The sequence below is a fragment of the Ochotona curzoniae genome, unplaced genomic scaffold (assembly GCF_017591425.1).
Source record: "Ochotona curzoniae isolate NIBS_2020 unplaced genomic scaffold, NIBS_Ocur_1.0 contig_1071, whole genome shotgun sequence".
NCBI lineage: Eukaryota > Metazoa > Chordata > Mammalia > Lagomorpha > Ochotonidae > Ochotona > Ochotona curzoniae.
Genome location: NW_024464939.1, coordinates 4440437 through 4461146, shown reverse-complemented (window position 1 = coordinate 4461146; position 20710 = coordinate 4440437). Strand labels below are relative to the sequence as shown.

Sequence of the window (20710 nt, the reverse complement as noted above, 5' to 3'; positions counted from 1 at the left end):
TTGAACTTGCATTATTTTTAACATATTGTTTACTCAATACTATGTCAATCAATTCCATAACACTATATATTGTTGCTGATGTTTTGTTGGGACTTTTAACTGACCGGGATTTTATTCTGTTAGCTTTGCCTTCAGACCAGGGAAGGCCTCCCCAAGAAGCCGTTAAATATTATCAGGACAATAAGATGCTGGACTCAATGCTGGGTATGTGCTTGCAATGATGGAATCTCAACTGAACTTGAACGGTGGTTATGCACCATGGGGGGAGGGTTGTGGGAGAAGTGGGGGAAATCCAAGCACCTATAAAACTGTATTACATAATACAATGTTATTAACAATTAAAAAATAAATATAATATAAAAGAATAATATGATTGTATAGGTACACAGCAAATTATATGTTTTATATTTTTCTTGAAATAAATATAGATTGTACAAATATAGGACTTATCAAGAAAATTATCAAATAAGATTTATCAAATAAATACAAAATACATGCAAATAATTTTTAATTTCTGATAAGTAATCACCAGTTTTGGGGTAAGTGTGCCCCGTATATACTCTCTAGGATGATATCCTGGAAGGTGGGGGTACTCATCATCAAACTCACCTGGCTATCCCTGTCTCAGAATGAGCGCAGAACAAGTTAGGACAATGGTCACAGTCTCTTCAGCTAAAAAAGGCAGCAAAGAGATTCTCAAACATGACTTCCAGTTGTGTGAGATACAATGAGTTCTCAATAAATATATTTTATTCAACAGAAATAAAGATGTCATCAGATTTGCAGACTGATTCACTTTTGTAAATAAATGGCAATAGACTTCTAGTTCAACTGACACTGAAAAGTCAGCAGTTGTTCCAGAAAAGACCCAGAAGGACACTATCTGCTTTCCTATCTTTGGATGAAGCTCTTAAGAGCAATTCTGTTATCCATAACTAAGCTCTTTTGTGTCCCTGCTATCACACGACTTGACTCTTTGAAAACCATTTTCCCCAGCCCTTTAGTATTCTAACTGCGCAGAAGTCAAGCTTATGCATTTGGAATTGAGATTAAATTCCCTGAATGATTCTGCTGGCTGTCATTTTCATCACTGTTCAGCACCAATGCCATTGGATAAAGTAGTTTTTTCGAAAAAATGAAAATATTGCAGCAACTGAATGATCTGTGGGGCACAGAGCTGTAATAGTGACAGAGCTCAAAGCACAGTCTTACTCGATATGACAGAGCATGTAATGCACCTGAAATTGGGCCCCGTGTAGTGACTAAGAGTTTCAATTTTCTGAGTTTTATAGAATTCTGTATTATGTTTGACAGTTCTGTTTCACACCACTGGTTGGTTCCATAATGCTAACAAAGTACAAAGATGAGAAAATGTCACATTAAAAAAAAAAAAGTAAAAGAATGTGAAAGTGTATGCAAGCTTCAAGGCCATGAAGCCTAATTTCCTCTGGGAAATTACCATTTCTCAAACTGCTGTGACATTTCCAGGGTACTGCACCGCAAAACCTGACTCTCGCCCATACGAATGCTGAAAAGCTTATTCCAGAGCATAGATTAGGGGCAAGGAGGGACGAGGCCGGGTACCACCAGATCTGCCTGTGATGTTGATGCATTTTTCTACCCACTGCCCTACTCCATATATGACTTCTAGTGTTAAAACCCAGGATTGTCACATTCACGAAAGAGATTATATCCTGCCGGCCTGTGAGGGTGAGGCTCTTACAAGGCTGACACAGAAGGCCAATCTCACTGGCCATCCCCTCCATCTACTTCCTTGTAACACCCATCAATACTAAGGAATTTCACTGTGCTACTACGTTTTTAACAAAAATGAGATCCCAATCCACAGCATATCCCATGCTGTCCCTGCCTTCTCATGCCTCTCTTCCAGACTCCTGATTCACAGCTGGTATTTTTCACTGCAGCCATTTGTCACACTGATTAATTACGGGCAGCTATTCTTCTGACTTCGCCTCAGGGCCTTGTCTGTGAGCTATTCCCTGAGGTAATCCTTGGGAAAGTTTGCTGCCACTTCCTGGGTCTCACCTTCCAGCTCCCAGAAGGCTGGGGGAACACCTGTTCTCAAATCCCTAACAATATGGCTCATAATGAAAAAGAATTTAAAGATGCCATGTACTCTGATCTACAGGTTTTGAAGTCAGTGGAGATTCAAAATTCTGAATCAGGCCCTAATTAGATACAAGAATACAAGACTTTTGCACATTTACTAACCATCCCTAATCCTCAGTCTGCATTTAAAGAATGGGGCTATAGCTATAGCAGCCATGAAATGAAAACTGAGACACTTTGTATTGTTGCAATGCCTTCAAAGTTAGGTTGGTCTTATTATATAATACACTTCATTGTATATCGTACTATTTTTGCTTTATTTCTTGGAATGGAAAATTCCCATTGACCATCTGTAAATCGTGAGGTTGTTTTTTTAATTATCAATTTTTTTAATTTTTGATGATTTTTTACATAGCTGAGCAGTGTGTTTAGGGTCAAGCACTACAGAAGAGTGGGTGAGACCACCATTTCCATATTCTTTTTTCCTTCCTGTATCTGAGGGAAGAGGGGAGACAGGGAGAGAAGCCATATCCAGCCTCCCAAACAATGAGGTTATGTTTTATGCAAATTGACTTTTTGATCAGATTATTGTGTAGTGCAATGAAAAAATTTACTGATTTTTCATTTTACTGATCTAAAGAAGATATTTATGTTTCCTAGTTCTATATTAATATTAAATGCAATTGAGATTCGCTCACAAAGAATGTTATTCATTAAAAGAGAAAAATATTTCATTTACAAACAAGTAGACTAGTTGCTGCCCATATTTTTGCTGATGTGATCTTCTGAAGCCAAAACTTCAGATGCATTATAACTTTGTACTACCACGTGCATTCCCATTTGTGCAAGCAAAGGGTCACAGAGGAATAATCATTTGTTAAGTCATGCCTCCACAGAAACTCAGACCAAAATATGTCAACCATAACATATAATAACAATAAGGGGATGGGTAATACAGCTCAGTTTGCAAAAAAAACCAAAATGTCTTCCATTAGTTCTTTCAAATGCTTAAAGGAACCCCATGTGTCTAGGTTCTAGGCACTTGTCACCATTGACAGACGATGCCCTCTATAGATACAGATACTATGCAGCATATTCTTTGTGGAAAATTGTTCCGAGAAACGCATCTAAGAAAATGGTTTTCTCAAAGGGAAGTAGCCTGAAATATACTGTTGTTGTTACTTATTGATGTTAATAACTGTAACAGGCATACATACTCTGCTATGTTTATTTTTTATAAAGGTACTTCCATTAGCTTTCAATTCCAACTATGGGTATTTGAAAGCCTAATTGACAGCCTAAAGGAATTAGAACAACTGTAAAAATAGCTTCCATTACTGAACATGTAATATTATACACTATATCTCCTTTAACTTGATCCTTAGAATAACCTATAAATAAAGGAAACTGAGACATATAGAAGAATATTAACATGTCTTCCTTTTCAATAGGGAAAACTCATTAAAAGTCAGGTTTTACTTCTAAGATATAATAATCAAAATATAAATACAATGTCATGTAGACAACCATTTTATCTTCAATAGTTAAAGCAAAGTTTGAATCTAAACTGCCTGTAGGAATCAAGCAACATTTATAAGTGCCTGATATAGTGCCTTATATGATAGGAAGGAACTAAAATATACAGATCTACTGTGAACATTTGCAAATTCAATACGGTGGCAATCAAAATAAAACACACCTGCTGGGTTATTATTCCCATTGGTGGGGGTGAGAGCTGAGACTGTGTGCAAACCAGGCCAGGCAGGGCTACAATGCCTGTTAACCTACATGTAAGCTGGTTCAGAGACAAGCCAGGCTGGACAGACCTTACCTATTGATACTTGCATAACCCACAGAGAGTGAAAGTTGGTTTGGCTTTGCTGCAGCATCAGCTAGCAGATGCTGGCATGGGGCGAAAACTCTGTGGAGGTAAATAGCAGTACCACCTGGAGAGTACAGGATCCAGGAGTAGGAGTGAGCCCATTAGGGAAACAGCAGGCACCACCCTCTTGCGTTGGCACACCCACTGGTGAGCATGAGAACCAGGACTGGGAACAGATATGGCTAGACAGAGAGAGTGGCACCTGCCGGCACATGTGTAGGCTAGATGGGGGGGGGGGGGGGGGGGGGCGGGGCCTGGTTGGGTTGAACTAGGCTTCAATGCCCATTTTCATGTATGAGAGCTAAATGGGATGTGGGACAGAGAGGACCAGTCTGCTGTACATACCGGCAAGTGCAGGAACCAGGACAGGGGGCGGGCCTGGTGGAGGTTATTGCAGGTCATTCCAACTAGGCTACAACTCCTACTGGTTTGAGAGGGGCCAAGGGTGTGGTGGGCAGGATCGGGCTGGACTGCAACACCCATTACTTTGTATTGGAGACAGGGCTGGAGACAACTGACCCAGCAATTGCAACTAACAGTGTGCAGGTAGGCCGATTTGAGCAACATCTGTGCCAAACACTGTACTGGCAAACACACACAAGAATAAGATCTGGGATCGCCTCAGGTGAAATTTCTTTGGGAATCCTCCCATCTGAACCACTGGACTCAAAATTCCAACCATGCAGAAAATGGAGAATTCCATGGTCTGACTGTGGAATGCTTGTGTCAGAGCTGGGACTCCTCAGTGGCTTGGAGCAGTTGGCAGCATATCCAGATGCACATGGAGAATATGGCAGTACACTGAAGCCTGCAGATGACACCTGGTACCATAACAGAGGACAAAACAAATTGATCAACTACCCCAACCAAGAGTTGGCAGTGAATAACTGGGCAAATGGAGACTCTACAGTGGACTATGTCAGCCAGTAGAGTCTGGAGAGATTTCATCGTGATTGGAGTGGCAAGACTGGCCAAAATACAGAACTGTTGAACTATCAAAACCACTTGAGTGGTGTCCTCAGAGCATTCCCCACATTGGGGACCCTGGGATAGTTGGCAGGCTGGGTGTGGCTTCCCCCCAATCTCTCCCCTCCCTCCAGATACAGGAAGGAAAAAAGAGATTGTGAAAACACTGGTCTCATCCACTTTCCTCTAGCCCTTGACCCTTTGCACCCTATTCAAATATGTAAAAATTGTCAAAAATAAAATTTCTACAATTAAAAAAATAAACAAAACACCTACTAACCACATGCAATCCACAAACAATGTGCACCAATACCCTTGGTGTCTAACTTGATTATCCCTAACCAATGAGGATCATGAGGGCAGTGTTTACTCTGTACAAATACTGGCCATGCCAGTTTGATCTTTATTTGTATTATGAATGCAAACCATGGAAGTGGGGCTTTACAATCCTCCTGGTACTTTTGGATTTTAATAAGGCGGTGTTAGAAAAGTTGCCTCAAGGACAACTGGTCTGTGATGCTATTTTCTCTTTCAAAATAAATAGTGGCAATAAATTTTTTAAAGCCACGGTTAGTGAAAATAAAGGAAATAAAAAAATCAAAGACACTGAAATCCTTTCAAAGAAGAGAAAATTAGAAAAGGTTATTGGTATGCTTAAAAAGTACTTCAATTGTTTATCAGAAAACTCACTGGTAACCAACAACATTAAATATCAAAATTACAGGGGCTGGCACTGTGAAATAGCAGGTAAAAATATTAACTGCAATGCCAATATCTCATATGGATACCAGCCTGTGCCCCAGCTGCTCTGCTTCCTGCTAATGGTATGGGAAGCAGCAAAATGTCATCTAAGGCCTCACAACCCATGTGGGAGACTTGGGTGAAGCTCCCAGATGTGCCAATTTGGAAAGTGAACCAGTGCCTGGAAGATAGCGCTCTCTCTCTCTGGCTTGCTCTCTTTCTCTCTCTCTCTCTCTCTCATTCTGATTTTCAAAACAAATACACCTTTAAAAATAAGTAAAATTATAGATAATGACAAGTTTACTAAAAAGATAATAATGCTCCTTTATTTGAAAACAAGGAGAATTTGTAAATATTCTACCTAATAAACTACCATGGAAGAGCTTTCTGGAGTCAGGAGAGACAGGGGAGGCCATTTCAGAAGCAACAGATATTTATATATTAAGTACTTCCTGTCTGTCATGCTTTCACATATTCCAAAAGGCCAAAAAAAAGCTGAAATAATTTTTACAGTAGATTACAAAATGTCCTTGTCCAGAAGACAAAAATCATGACTAAATATCATCAATTAACTTGTCACTTCCTATAATATCTGAGCACATAGCTAAGGCAAGAGTCAGTAAAATTTGCTACAGAATTTTTCATTTTGAGAAGAAAATATTTGTACTATATGTTGGAAAATACAAAAATACTTCATAAACTGACAGTAACATGTGGCTTGTGAAATGTAGAAATAGCTGCCTTAGGAAAAAAAAGACATATTTTATTTTCTAATGGAAAGGCAGATATACAGAGAGAAGGAGAGACAGAGAGAAATATCCTCTATCCACTGGTTCACTCCCCAAGTAGCCTCAATGGCCAGAGCGAAGCTGGTTTGAAGCCAGGAGCTAGGAGCTACCTCCAAGTCTTCCAGGTGGGTGCAGCGTCCTAAGGTCTTACACCATTCTAGACTGCTTTCCCACACTACCAGCAGGGAACCAGAAGGGAAGTGGAGCAACCGTGATACAAACCAGCACCCATGTGGGATCCTGGAAAATACAAGGTGAGGATTTAGCCACTAGGCTATCCCGTGCTGGGCCCAATAGCTGCCTTTTTTTTTTTTTTTAAGAACTGCCTTTTAAAATTCAAACCATTAATACTTAAAATGTTATGAAACATTAGCTGATTATAAATCTGATCAATATATCCACTTTATATGCTATCTAAAACAATCCTGCTTTTTTATAATAACAAAAGTCAACGGAGATCCTTGCACACTTCCTAGGCTAAGGGCTATTCCGCACTGATTCTGAAAGATTAGTTGTGTTGAGGCTTTTGCTTTGTTTTATTTTGTTTTTCACTAAGTCAGAGTTGCACAGAATTAGAAAGAAGAAATGGAAGAGATTGCCTTCCATCCACTGGGTCCCATCACAACCATCAGGGTTGGGCTGGCTGAAACCAGGAGAACGGAAGCTCTTCCAGGTCTCCCACAGGGCAGATAGGACCTAACCACTTGAGTCATCTTCCTCTGCTTTTCCTAGGCTATTAACAGGGAGCTGGATAAGAAGTGGAACAGATAAGACACAAATGGGGGCCAATTTGTGACATTCCATATGGGGGCAATATGGGATGTCATAGTCCCAAATGATTACCTGCTAAACCACAGTACAAATCCCAAGGAACAAGTTTTTAAAAAGCAAATGCAGATGTGCAAATGTAATTTCCCCCTCAAAGGTGAAAAATTGCTGAGCTGAAGAACATTAAGAACAGGCAGATGCAGGAAAGTTTCCTTATCCTATTAGCCAAAAAAGGACAACACATTATGAAACAAAGATATTAGGCCCAGCCCCTGTACCAGGGAGAATAATGGTTACCATTGAAAACAACCATAAACCCTTATCATCTGAAGATAGTCCAAGAGAATCTATATTAGTAAATTTTACTATTGAGTCCTTTCTATCATTTACCTTTTTCTACTACAAGGTCCCTTTCCTCTGTCTTGCCACTTCTCTATATATACTGTTCTTTGCTGAAGATGCTATATAAACTGGAATTCAAACCCATCTGTATGAACTACTCATCCCGTCTATGTTTCCAAGTATACAAGAGCACACACAACTGCTACAAGTTTGTGGAGAGGCTCGTATTGTATCAAGGAGGGGGAGATAGCACCTGCAATGCCAGCATACCTTGATATCTGTCCTCAACCCTGACACTCCACTTCTGATCCAGCTCTCTGCTAATGCAGCAGAAATGACACAAGAGTGTAGACTCCTGCCACCCAAATGGGAGACTGGGAAGACATTCCTGGATCCTGGCTTCTACCTGATGCAGCTCTGGCTGATGTAGTCATTTTGCGGAGTAAACCAGCACACAGAAGAGCTCTCTCTCCTTTCTGTAACTCTGCCTTTCAATAAATAAATAAATCTCTTATATATTTAACATGTGTTGGAAAATAGAATTAAAAGCTGATTTTAGTGTGAAAATTTTTGAAACTGTTGCAATTTTCTCACATATGCATTTTTCATGAATTTTTGATGATCCTTCGTATATGATACATGTGAATGGACTATTTGTTTTTCACTTGGAAATCTGTCTTGTTACAGGGCCCATTGAAACTAAGAATGTGAGATTGTTGAAGGAAAAAATGATTATTCTTCCACTGTTAAACCATCTTTACAGAAAATGAAGCCTTTGTCATCCTAAACAGAAAAAGCATATTTAATCAACTATTATATTTAATTAAACAAATCAAAATAAATCAAAGTTAGATTAGAATCCCAACTCTTCCACTTACAAGTAATGTGCCTCCAGACTTTAACCACCCCAGTCCTAGGTTCCCCTTCAATAGATGAAAATGGTGAGTTATTCTTAGATATACAGCCTATGAGATGAAACAAAGCTATTACAATGTCTGGCTTATATTAATTAGTGTACAAATTCATGTGTATATTTATTCGTGTAATCAGTTGTTTCTTGAGGCCGACAATGAGCCTTAGTGAGAATGCCATGAATGATTCAGAAAAAAAATACCTAATGCAACTGACATTTTAGTGAGGTAGACAGACAACAAATAAGCAAATCCAGAATGAAATTTCAAAGCATGACTAATGATTTGGGGGAAAAAGGCAACAGTATAAGAAAAGGGATAGGGGAGAGGAGCAGGAATCATGCATCTGGAATGGTGGTGGATGAAGCTTTCTCTGAGGAGGTGAAAATTGAGCTAGGGCTTGCTTGGATTACATAAAGAAGAAAGTCATATAAGATTTGGGGAGACAGATTTTCAGGCAGAGGAAAGACGAAGTTTTAAGACCCTTGGCCCTGGAATAAATTTGGCAAGAATGAGAAGGCTCTGTAGCGGGGACACTGAAAACAGAGGACAAATGGAAATGAGATTTTCTCAGATGGGTCCCTGGAGAAGCTGTTCAAGTCCACATGAAAGCATTTGGATGATGATCGGAAAACGGTGTGAAGAGATAGAAGGCAGAGGCATAACAAAGTTGGAGTGACAACGGGATCTGATATCAATCATTTACCTTAACTATTTTGTGCACACTCCCAAAGTTGGGAGGGGGTGACCAAAGTTTAGAAGTGGCTACCATTCACTGACAGTATTGCTCATTAAATTAGTGCAAAATATTTAAATAAGCCATTGGCACTAGACAATTCATTAAATCAAGCATCCATAATCATAAAATACCTACTTTTCATAAATAATATTCATCTTAAAGAGGGCTCAATAGCAACAAAATCCTTTTAAAAAGTTTGGATATGTAAACAGTTACAGTCTTTCATCCTTAATTCCCACATTATTGATGTGAAAAGAAATTCACAAACATTAAAAAACACATATACACTAGAAAAAAAAAGCTTTTAAAGAAAGTGTTGATTCCTTCAAAAATACATTTGACCACCTGAGGAAAAGCCTGATGAAAGACAAAGAGAAGTAACATATTGCATAAATTTATATGAGTTTATATTTAGAACAAACTTATGAATCTTGACACACTATATTCACATAACTAAAAAAAGAAGAGACCTTAATAGTATGCATCAGTGAATGAGACACCAATTGCAAATAATCTAATTTATTTGATTTAAAAGCATGAAAGTAAGGGCAGGTTAAAGTTAAAGCTTTTATATTAACATATCATCATATATTAAAATGTTAAAACATTGATCCCATTTCCACTCCAGAACGTAGTAAAAATAGCAGAGTTTTGATGGAATGCGCCTCATTTATTGAACAAAGCAGGAAATTCTGATATATCAGACCAAAAACCATAACAACCCCAGTGGCAGCTGGCTAACACGCAAGGAAGACACGGGGTAAGAAGCTGATTGGATAGATCTGTGACTGCAGAGCTCAACTCCCGGGACCTTCAACCAGCGTTCCTCTGCATTATGCTCAGGCCACTGTGGAATACTCCCTCCTGCACAGATCTAGTTAACTCCTTGTGCGACTCCTCTCCTCGGCTCTGTGTTAATTTAGCTAGAAGTTTACTTGCTGACATTTTGGGGAAAATATACTTTAAATATACTTTAAAAAAACAATGCAAACTGCAAATAATTCAATAATTTTAGAAAGTTAAGAATAAACACCATTTCAGACAAGGAACTGGAGATTTTTTGTAGCATTCTCAGATTTGTCTCAGATCTGTAAGAGACTGACTATCTTAACGCATATGAGATAGTTGCTTTGAAACTACTGATTATGAAATATTAAGAATAATAATTATTGTTGATTGAATAATCAATGCATCCCATGAATTGCTATAATCCCTTTATCTATCCTTATTTAATTATCAAAATGCATATCTGGTGTAGTATTGAACAAAAACACATGGTAAGGTGGATTTGTATCAGTAAAATTGCAACATCTAAACACTGCTTACAATTAATTCCTAGTAAAAATTCTTTCAACACACATCCCAACATGCCTTAGAATTATCTACAACACTGACTTAGTATTATGCACAAAATACACAATTCTTATGGATATTTGTTATTTATCCAACCGTGGTTGGAATTCAGCATTTTTAGAATCACATGTATGTCATCAGGAATTAAACATTTCAGGAATGCTTCATTAACATACAATTATATACATGGTCATTAGTCCACTAATCTCAATGAGCTCAGAACAGAATAGGGCCAAGACTGATCCATGTTCTTTTGTTCACTCATTTACTCATTTATTTTCTAGTGTTATACAACTGTGCTATTAAAAATAAGAGCAGCATGTCTCACTCTGTCATTATTACAAGCTTATAGTGAAACTTAATTACCCATTGATCAAGCATAACATCTTGAATTACCTTGTGAAATGCTTGGGGAAAAAAGTAATTCCTCTACTAGACTAAATCAAATAATATCATATATTGTAAAACATAACCACTCTTACTACACTGTGCTTGGTGAAATAGCTCTTTCTTCAGCTGCAGGTATGTTATACACAGGACAAATTAATGAAGCTCTTATGCATTTTGCACTTAAACATGTGAATATACACAAAGACCTTTAAAAGAGTTTGTGAATATGTATTTTAGCTCATTTACAGATAGTAACTCTTTAGTAATATGGTAGGAGGCTCAACTAAAAATATTTTTTGTCCTTCCATTCTGGCACCAGCATTAGGAATAAGATATTTTATGAGTGAATGTGGCAGTTACCCTAGTTGATGTCTGTTTATTACCTCAGTCTGAGGTTACTATAACTACTGTGAACAGTAGCTTTTGCTGTTATTTGTCCCAAAGTGACCTCCTACAAGCAGTGAGTTTTACAAACATCAGTATTCTGACATTTGGTAATATTCATTTGTATGCAAATTAGATATACTTGGAATGTCAGTTTACTTCCAATTTGGAAAGCATTCAGTGAGCATACAGACCGCAATCATATTTCCTCAAACTCATCATTTTTTTTTAACCAATCCACTTGTGGTAATCACTCAAACCTTGATTGATCTGGCTCTTCTCTGAGTATTTTTTGCACCAGTATGCCTTTTTAAAGTGGCAGCTACCATATTCAAGTTTTCCATAGTCCAGGCTGCTGCTTCAGCTGAACTAATGTTTAAAGAACTATAGAACTGCTATATTCTCAGGGTCTTGGAAAAAATGGGACTGTTTATTACCACAATAGATCTTCACATCCCCTGATTCCCAAATATTCAAATTGGATTGCCTTTGTAGAAAGCTAATCACCTATGATATTACAAACCTCTAAAAGCCGTGCATTTTTTTCATTCAGCGCATGGAAAAGTCTCAACATATTTTATTAAGTTAAATTTAACTCATTATACTATTTTGAAACTAGCATAGAAAGTTGACCATAAAAAATTCAAAAGATTACAAAAAATAATTCAATATATAGTAAAGTTCATTACATTCAAGTGTCACTTAATAGTGAAAATACTGCTAACAAATGCATTATTAGGTGATGTTTTCATTGTGTAACATACTTACACAAACTAAAATAGTTGTGAAATCAACAGGCAATATTATTTTATAGGAATGCTATCTCCACTGATAGAAACAATGTTACATGTCATGAGTCTGCTATGAAATCAGACTTGTTCTCCAAGACCCCATCACATTTTGGAAACAAAATGGAGAGTAATGAAACATCTAACAGTTAAGGAAGCAAAAGGAAGTCAAGGGACTGGTTGCTTTTCTCCCTTTCCTCCACAGCCCCCATGGTTGATGATAAACTTGTCTAATTATGGCCCCAAAAAAGAGAAATGTAACAAATATGTCAATGAGACTAACCTTTTACAAGAGAAAGACTGCTTACAAAGTGGAGAGCAGGCTTATCTGATGAAATAATTAAGCAAAACCTAATGAAAGTTTGGATTTTTTTTTAAGATTTATTTTATTTTTATTGGAAAGGCAGATATACAGAGAGGAGAGACTGAGAGGAAGATCTTCCGTCTAATGATTTACTCCCCAAGTGACCGCAATGGCTGATGCTATGCCAATCTGAAGCCAGGAGCCTCTTCCGGGTCTCCCATGCGGGTGCAGGGTCCCAAAGCTTTGGGCTGTCCTCGATTGCTTTCCCGAGCTGGATGGGAGGCGGGGCTGCTGGGATTAGAACCGGCACCCATATGGGAGCCCTGAGCATGCAAGGCAAGGACCTTAACCACTGCGCCACCACGCCGGGCCCTGGAAGTTTGGATTTAAATGAAAGCCAGGAGATTCTAACAGTAATGTTGAATTAATCAAAACTCTTGTGACCTTCTTGCCAAACAAGTCGACACTTCACAGCAGCAATTAAAAATGCTCACAAAGTATGGACTACATTGCAAATGTCAAGGAAGGCAAATCTAAGAAATTTACAGGGAAAAATAAAAATCTGCAGCATGTTTCTGCAATTGAAAAGGCAAAAATATGATCAATGAGGTCAATCACTAAGCTGGAGAGCATAAAATGTTTGCTAAAACAAAAACCAATTACAGGCCCGGCAGCGGGGCCTAGAGGCTAAAGACCTCTCCTTGAACGCACCCGGGATCCCACATAAACGCCGGTTCTAATCCCAGTGGCCCTGCTTCCCATCCAGCTCCCTGCTTGTGGCCTGGGAAAGCAGTTGAGGACGGCCCAAAGCCTTGGGACCCTGCACCCCTGTGGGAGACCTGGAGGAAGTTCCATGCTCCTGGCTTCGGATCAGCACAGCATCGGCCGTTGCAGTCACTTGGGGAATGAATCATCGAACGGAAGATCTTTCTATCTCTCCTCTTCACTATATATCTGACTTTGTAATAAAAATAAATAAATATTAAAAAAAAAACTAATTACACCCATCAAGCTTTGGTAAGGGCAGTCCTGATAAGCAGGAACAAAGTACAGGACCTTGCATAGAATAAATTTTGTTGAACTCTCTTAGGAAGAAATATTCCTACCACACAGAAAGACCTAGTCTCTCTGATTTCAGTGGCTCTGCCTATATGAACCTGATACACATGTACCACTGTTTCTGGCCAATAACATGGTGTGGGCGGCACAACAGAAGATATTGAGAAGCAATCTCCCTCCACACACACACACTTTCACACACACTCACACATTTTATTGAAGTGATAAGATTGTACATGCAACATTCTTGGTGAAAATGAAATAATATAGCATGGGAGCTCAATTTTTGGACCGACTATGGTGCCAGATCAGTCTGTAGAAAAGAACCTTCTCCCAAAGGTTGCTGTGTTAATGAAGCAAGGTTTTGCCCTCTGTTACAGATTCAAGCAAATTTCCTCATCTGCTAGTGCCAGCAAATCATATGACTGCTGGTTCATGTCCTAGCAGCTGCACTTCCAATACAGCTCTCTGCTCCTAACCTGGGAAAGCAACAGATAATAATAATGCCCCTGAGCCCATATGGGAGACCTAGAAGAAGCTCCTGGCTCCTGGCTTTGGATTGGTTCAGCTCGAGCCATTGCAGCCATTTGGGGAGTGAACCAATGGACAGAAGATATTTCTCTCTCTTTCTCCCTCCCTCCCTTCCTTCCTCTCTCTGTCACTCCTTCTTTCTGTAAACATATCTTTTAAATAAAATAAAAAATATTTTTAAATAAATAAGAAGCAAATGCATGAGTTAAGAAAACATGGATGAGAAATGTTCCCATGAGACTGAGAAATCAAATGAAATATTAGAAATGAAGAACTAAATTTTCAAAAAATTCAGTGGAAAACTTTAACAAAAGGCTGAGTGATACAGAAGAAACAATCTCACCACAGGCCACCCTGCAGCAACTTCTGAGTGCTTGAGGTTCTGTGCTCAAGGTGGTTTGGATTATGACACAGATGGGGGCATGCAGGGACTTGAGAGCTCCCCTCCTGACTGGGAAAGACTTCTGAGAGACTTTCATGAACAGATCCCTGTGCCTGCAAATCAAAGCCTCCTCAATGGTTTAGATGGAACAATGAATGACATAACCAAATACAAAACAAAGTTATGGGCCAAATGCTGAGAGGTACTGGTGGGACCTTGGGTTGCACTAGGCACGCCCAACAGGAGCTATTCCTAGAGGGAAGGCAACCTAGGCCTGCAACCTGCTATTTTTGCCCTACCAGATACTGAGATAAGCTGATAGATCCTTGGGTCATGCTAGGCGAGCTCTAGATACTTAGAGGTATGGACCTATAAGAAAACTGGAGGAACAAATTGGATAACAATCCCAGCCAAATGATAACAGCAAATATCTGGGCAAATCCTAAGATCAGTAAGACTGACAACATTTCAGAATTATCTAAACCACCTGGTCAGAACCCTCGGAGCATGTGCCACATTGGGCCCCTAGATTGACATTCGGTAGACATGCACAATCCCTGGGTACTGGAGCAGTTTGGAAGTTGGTTATGGATCTCTCTTTCTCCTCCTCAATGCCCAGCCCCAGAAACACAAAAGATAAACAGAAAATTTAGAAACAAAGATAACACCCATTTTTGCTAACCCTTGATCCATTCTACTTTGATCAACTATGTTAAAATCATCTAAAACTCTTTTAAAAAAAGATATAAATCAGACAAACATGCCCTCTGCCATCACTGCTATTTAATGTACTTTGGAAGTTCAAACCAGAGCCATTAGAAAGGGGGGAAAACATATAAATTGGAAAGAAAAAGTTAAGCTATGCATGAATGCAGTTGATATGATTCTCTATGTATAAAAACTAGAAGACTCTACTAAGTCTCTATTAAATCTCATGGGAGCTTTGTATGATATAAAATAAACAGATGAAAAAATCAATAGTCTTTGTATACACGATTACATGGCTGAAATAAAATGTATACTATCAGTCTTATTCACAAGGGCTGCAAAAGAATTTCAACAACATGAAATAAATTTAAGCAAAAATCTGAGAAATCTCTAAGATGAAAATTACAAAACATTAAAGACAGAAATAGAAGACACCAAAGAAAAGAATCAAGATGGCAGAATAGGGTAAGGACATGTTTAAACAGACAGAGGAACATTAACCAGTTTGAAGCAGAGAGGGTAAATTCCAGGAAACAGGAGAGGACAAAACAACAGCAGAGGGGTAACTGGAGACTGGCAGACGCAGGAAAGCAGTGAAAACAATATTGTGGTATATAGTGACTGACACCCCGGTGGCATTCAATGTACTGTGATCTGAACTGCAACAGCAAGCAGAACTCCACCAGCAACAACGTGGAAAGGGAATTTCACCTGGAGATCAGGAGGTGAACCCAGACAAAGTACTGCCCATCTTGCTGGTTTATTTGATTTGACTTGGAGCAGAGACAGAGTAGCAGGTCCCAGAGGGGCAGTGCGGGAAGAGGGTAGATTTCACAGCCCAATTCATCCACTAGAACCAGATAGGGTGCCATTTTGAGTAAGAAGGCAAATGCTATGGAGAGTACTGTGCATGCAATGAGATGAGAGTGAACTCATTTCTGGCTCAGTGAACTGCAGCAACGTGGCATTCTACAGATTCCACCCAAGATAAGTCCAGAAAGAACTTTAATAGTGACATATCAGGTGCCATTTTGTACAGTATTGTAAAGGCTTTAAGATGGCAAGGGACAAAAATGAGCTGTGCATGTGCTAAGCTGGGAGTGAATTCACTGAGCTCAGGACATTTCACTAATCCCACATAGAAAATAATACCAACTATGGCATTGACCGGGTCAAAATAAGTCCATGTAGCCCTCAGATCTAACAGTAAACAGGTTCTAGCAAAGTCAGTACCACCACCAACCTAGCTATATAGGAAACCTACTGTTTCCCTAATCCTTGAAACTACTCCGACCGAAAGTGGGAGAAAGATTGTACAGACAATGGTGCAGCCTCAGCATGGGATCACAGGAGGTTGAGAATGGTGAGCTAGGAACATGATCTCTATGGAGACCATGGTGGAAGTCTAACATAAGAAACCAGTTTTGGAATTTGCTGGAGAGATTGGCACAAGTGACTGCAAATAAAGAGCCATGTAACAATCACAATAAATAAAATTGAATTGTAGACCTGTGGGTGACAGAGCTTAGAAATCTGCCCCAAGGAGAAGAATCTGATAACCAGAAGTACAAAGACTAAGAGCAAAAGAAGAAATAAAGGCACAATGAATATTATAGAAGACTCCTCTACAAAAGAGCAAAAGCCTTTGCCAACCTTAGAGTTAACGAGGGAAGATATTGAAAAATGGGGAATACAGAATTCAAAGCACTTGTTATAAAGTTTCTTATCAACAATGAGAAGCATGGAAAGCAGGCATTCAAGGAATTGAAGGAATATGTCACACTGGAAATATCAGCAATGTATCAAATGAAAGCTGATATATCAGAAATGAAGAATACAGTGGAGCAAATTAAAAGTACTGTGGAGAGACTCCAAAATAGAATGAAAGAAGCAGAAGAAAACAATTTCGGAATTGGAAGATATTTCTTGCCACCAGTGGGAAACAAACAAAAATCTGGAAACAGAGCTGGGTCAAGTTAAATCAAGTATTCAAGAATTGAAAGACACTATTAAAAGGCCAAATATAAGAGTTATTGAAGTCTCAGAAGGTACAAAAAGAAAAACTGGGATTAAAGGAGTATTCAATGAAATAAGAGAAATTTCCCTAATCTAGAGAAAGAATTAGGAAACAACATGCAGGAGGGGTACAGAACTCCCAAGAGGATTGACCAAAAGCAATCTTCCCCACGACACATGATAATCAAGCTCTCTTCAACTGAACATAAAGAAAAGACCCTTAAATGTGCATGAGAAAAAAATCAATTGACATATAAGGAATGCCAATTAAAATCACAGGAGACCTCTCACAGGAAGCTCTACAAGTCAGAAGAGAATAGAGCAACATATTCCAGAATTTAAAAGCAAAAAACTGTCGGCCCAAGATAATGTACCCAGCAAAACTTTCCTTTGTCTTTGAAAATGAAATAAAATTCTTCCACAGTCAAGAAAAGCTAAAACAATCCACCTCTTTAAAACCTGCCCTACAAATGATATTTAAAGATCTTCTCTTGACAGAGAAGAGGAATAGCACCCACCAAAACTGAAGGCAAATGTGAAGAACAGCCCAGCAAAATAACAACAGAAGAAGAATCAATGAACAACCCATTGCTGGGCCCGGCATGATAGCATAATGGTTAAGGTCCTGGCCTTGAACGCACCAGGATCCCATATGGTCACCAGTTCTAATCCCGGCAGCTCCACTTCCCATCCAGCTTCCTGCCTGTGGCCTGGGAAAGCAATCAAGGATGGCCCAGAGCATTGGGACCCTGCAACTGCGTGTGAGACCTGGAAGGAAGTTCCATGCTCCTGGCTTCGGATCAGCACAGCACCAACAGTTGCATTCATTGGGGAGTGAATCATCAGATGGAAGATCTTTCTTTCTGTCTCTCCTCCTCTCTCTACATCTGCCTTTCCGATAAAAATAAATAAATCTTAGAAAAAAAATTGTTAAAATGATAGGACCAAATTACCACCCACTCATATTAACCCTGAATGTAAATGGTTTAAACTCATCAATCAAGCATCATAGATTAGTAGACTGGATTAAAATAACAAAACCCATTTATTTGTTGCCTTCAGGAGAAATATCTCACCAACAAAGATCAGAGGACACTATATCTCACGGATTTTGATTTTTTTTTTTAGTTTCATCTCTTCAAAACACTTTCTCATTAAATTCTTCAGTGCCTCATAGATCATATAGTAGCATCATTTTCCTCAAGATTAGTCTTGATTTTCTTTTTCATTTCTTCAGCAACGCATTAATCATTCAGTAGCATGTTATTTAACTTCATGGCATTGTTAATTTCTTTTTTCTTCCTGATGTTGATTTTGTTCTGTGGCTTTTCATTTAAGGGGATGTATAGTAGCTGTGTAATGGAGACTATCATATCTAGTAACATGTTATTTAACTTCATGGCATTGTAAATTTCTATTTTTCTTCCTATTATTGCCTTTTGCTTTGTGACTTCTCATTTAAGGGGATGAATAGTAACTGTGTAATGGTGACTATCATATCCAGATGTGAGGATACAATGCAGTATGCATCTCTACTTCCATACCAAAGATGAACTCCCAATGAAACTATTTACTATATCTTGACAATAGGATGCTGGACTCTCTGACATCTTCCATGCCCAAAATGATGGACATATGACTGTTTTTTAAAGAACTATACTATAGTAAAAACATGGGAAAACTCAGTAAGCGGGGAGAGACTTGCTGAGGGGTGAGAGAAATCAAAGGGCCTGTGGAACTGTATCATAAAACAATAATAATAATAACAATAATAATGAAAAGAAGTAAATTTTTTTTTAAAGACACTAAAACGTGGAAAGTCCTTCAATGTTCCTGGGTTGGTAGAATTAACATCATGAAAATATACATGTACCAAAAACATTTTACAGACTCCATGCAATCGAAATCAAAAAAATCTACCAAATTATTTTCATATCTAGAAAAAATATTAAACTTCACATAAAAACATGAAGCGCTTACTACCTACATCAATCTTAAACAACAAAAACAAAGCTAGACGTATCACAATATCATGCTTGAAGATGTACAACACGGTCGTAAACAAAACAACCTTACGCTGAAGCAAAAACAGACATGAATATCAATCAAAGCAGAAACCCCAGAAGTGTATGCGCACATCTACAGACAAACAATTTTTGACCAGTGGATGGAAATCAACTCAGGAAGAAAGGAGATTCTTCATCCAATGGTCCTGAGAATATTGGTGAAGTATAAAACAAGACTTCTTACTTTATAAAATAATCATCTCTAAATGGATCAAGGATCTAAATCTTTGGCCTGATGCCATCAAGTACAATAGGAAAACACCAGGGTCATTGTGCAAGACATAGGCATGAGCAAACACTTTTGAAAAAGAACCCAGCAGCACAGAATATTACAGCAAAAATAAGTAAATGGGATTACATTAATCTAAGACATTTTTGCACTGCAAAACAAGGAATCAACAAAAACAGGCAGCCAACAGATGGAATAAAATATTAGAAAACTATATAACTGAGAGAAGATTGATATCCAGAATGTATAAAGAGGTCAAGAAGCTCAGCAATGAAATGAAAATACAGTTAAGAAATGAACAGAGGACATAAGCATGGCATTTTTCAAAAATTTTAATTCAAGTTGTCAGCAGACATATGAAATAGGGCTCAGGTTTACCAGCCATCAGGAATATGCAAATAAAAATCCACAATGAGGATTCACCTTGTCCCAGTTACAATGGCTATCATAGAGAAACTATGGGGAAAAGGATACCCCAAACCAGTGCTAATGGGAATGCAAACTATTCAACCACTATGGAAGGCAGTATGGAGATTCCTCAGATATCAGAAATAGATCCATCATTTGAGCCAGGCACCCCACTTCCTGTAATTTATTCAAATGAAATGCAATCAACATATATACCCTCATGGTTTGGCAGCTTGTTATACAATAGCTAAGATATAAAATAAACTCAGAAACCGATCAATTGATGACTGCCTTTTAAAAATGTGGTTTATATTATTGTGCCACGAAATACTACCCAACCATAAATAAGCATGAAATCTTGTCTTTTGCAACTAAATGGATCAAGCTGGAAATGATTATGCTAGTGAAGTAAGCCAGTCTCAAAAAGACAAATATCATATGTCTAACCAGATCTATAACTAATACATAGAGTCTCAGGGATCCAGTAAGCCCCGAAACCACAAGGGGTGAAGCTATGGTGTTCTGCAGCAAAACCACCAGAGACAAAACTGGTGAGAGAATTTCGTTTATTTGGAACAGCTACAGGCTTATCTATAGTAAGAAAAGGGAGCAGGAAGAAGGGTGGTCCCTACAACTCTTCCACTCAACAATGACATCACGACAGGCTAGTGGGTATGTCTATCTCTTTGGTCCCTTCAATGAAGTTAAAGGTCATGAAGCACACAGAAAGCTATGTTTCAGGGCAAGCTCATTGCCTGCTGAAAGCAGGATGAATGTAACATTTGACTTCCTAGGGCTGTTTACCAAGGAAGTCCTAGCACAGTTCGGTAAAGAGGCAGAGACAAGAGACTGGGGTGCAACCCATTCCTCTTGCTGGGTGCCCGG

General features: G+C 38.6%; 1 long non-coding RNA gene across 1 annotated transcript; it reads right to left on the bottom strand.

The window, feature by feature from the left end:
• Nucleotides 1-3758: 3758 nt before the first annotated feature.
• On the bottom strand, nt 3759-13200 carry LOC121166146. Its single transcript, XR_005885346.1, has 3 exons — nt 13090-13200; nt 7659-7662; nt 3759-3769 (listed from the first exon to the last, which is right to left on the bottom strand). It is a non-coding gene; the product is annotated as an uncharacterized LOC121166146 (long non-coding RNA).
• Nucleotides 13201-20710: the final 7510 nt, after the last annotated feature.